Here is a 2,500-nt window from a genome sequence, read left to right on the forward strand (position 1 = left end):
GAATATCGAAGCCAACCGATAACAATGATAGTCAGTAATCGCGATTTATCTGTTACATAACTGATGGAGCAACGGTCCTTGACCTAATATATAGTAACTGATTCAGGAACATCGGGTTATCTACTTCCTAAAATGATGCGGTGGTAGTCACCGATCTAATTTATAACTAAAATAGTAGTCATTGTTGATCTACTACTTAAAATGATGCGGTGGTAGTCACCGATCTCATTTATAACTAAAATAGTAGTCATTGTTGATCTGCTACTTAAAATGATGCGGTGGTAGTCACCGATCTCATTTATAACTAAAATATTAGTCATTGTTGATCTACTACTTAAAATGATGCGGTGGTAGTCACCGATCTAATTTATAACTAAAATAGTAGTCATTGTTGATCTGCTACTTAAAATGATGCAGTTATAGTCTCTGATCTAATTAACTAATGGAGCAATAGTTGTTGAACGAATACATATAATAATGCAGTGATAGTCACTGATCTAGTACAAAACTAATGCAGTAATAGTTGTTAACCTACTACATAAAATAATGTAGTGATGTTCACAAACTCAATACATGCCTAAGGCAGCAATAATTGTTGACCGAATATATAGAATAATGTAAAGAAATGGTAGTCACTCACCTAATATACAAATAATCCAGTAATAGTTTTTGACAGAATACATAAAATAATGTAATGATAGTCATTGTTCTAATATATAAATAATGCAGTAAGCCTTTGACCTAATCCATAAAATGATGCAATGTTAGTCAGCCTAATTCATAACTAATGCAAATTAGTCCATGACCCGATTTATAAAATATGTAATTATCGTCTAAGTTGTTATACATAACTAATGCAGTATTAGTCGTTGACCTAATACATAATTACCTAGACGTTGCATCGCCAATTTGAGCAACCATAATTCAATCAATCAATGCTTAATCATTGTAATAGAGTCATTAAAGAAACAAATTACCAATTCAGTAATAGCCACTGAAATAGTATGTAACAGTTGTCTTGGTTTAGATAAAATTATAATTGCAAAAATATATATATATATATAAAATATTTGGCTGCTGCTAGAGAATGTCCAGTGAGCTTTATTAATCCTAAGAAATGTTTTACTTTTTCCTTATCTTTTGCCATCTCTTGCAGAGCGGAAATGAAACTCTTCTGTCAAGGTAAACGTCATGGGTTTTTACATTACTTAATAATAGATCCGCCATTTTGTTTAGATGATATCAAAAGGGAAGTGTGAATCTAGATTTGTTAAAAAAAAAAGAAACTAAAGAAACTATTTATTTTGGAAATGGAGATATATAATGTATATATACGTATGTACTATGATTATATATATATATATATATATATATATATATATATATATATATATATATATATATAATATATCATATATATATATATATATATATATATATATATTATATATATATACATATATATATATATATATATATATATGTATATATGTATATATATGATATATATATATATATATATATATATAATATATATAATATATATATATATATAATAGTATATATTATGTATATATAATATATATATATATATATATATATATATATATATATATATATATATATGTATATATATGTGTGTGTGTGTATTAGAAATATGTAAATATTACTACATTTCATATTCATAAATGTAAGGTCACTTAATGAAGTTACTTATTCAAATGTGATATTCACTAAAGAAATACAAAATTATCATATAATTTTTAAAGTGAATGTATTGTAATTTGTTTTTATATTATGAGTCGCACCGCTTTTTTTTTTTACATAGAGAACGAAGTAGACAACTGTAAAAAATTTATGAAATCCTTTATTATTTGTTGGTTCCTTAATACTGAATAGTCGTCTGAACTCATCCCTGTTATGTTGGTGCGACATACATAAGAAGCCAACACACACTCATACATACTACATACATACATACACATACATACATACATACATACATACATACATACATCACACATACATACAATACATTTAATATATATATATACATTATTATAATATATATAATATATAATGTATGTAATTATCTACAATCAGATGAGAGCATTAAAAAGGGTCCAGGAATCCACCAAACATTGTGAAGAATATTTTATTAGGAACGTTTCATACTACTTCAGAGTACATCTTCAGCCTGTAATTATAAATTGTGACAATTTAATTAACAGTAAAATAACACATTAAGACTAAAACATTAAGATAATAAGTTAATTAAAAACCTTAGAGAACATTTAAATCAAGCAATGGACTAAAACTTTAAGAAATATGGTAATTAAAATTTATAGAAACATTTAAAACAAATAATGAGAGGACAAGCACCCTAAGCATATATATATTTCTTTTTCTATACATCATATATTATATATATATTTATATATATTATATATATATATATATATATATATATATATGTATATGTATATATATATATATATAT

The 2,500-nt window shown here is 25.0% G+C and overlaps 1 protein-coding gene across 4 annotated transcripts in view; it reads left to right on the forward strand.

Moving 5' to 3' along the window:
* Positions 1 to 2,500, forward strand: part of LOC135206248 (uncharacterized) — a 518,947-nt gene that overhangs the window by 480,142 nt on the left and 36,305 nt on the right. The window lies entirely within an intron of this gene.

Source organism: Macrobrachium nipponense, chromosome 29 (assembly GCF_015104395.2).
Source record: "Macrobrachium nipponense isolate FS-2020 chromosome 29, ASM1510439v2, whole genome shotgun sequence".
Taxonomy (NCBI): Eukaryota; Metazoa; Arthropoda; class Malacostraca; order Decapoda; family Palaemonidae; genus Macrobrachium; species Macrobrachium nipponense.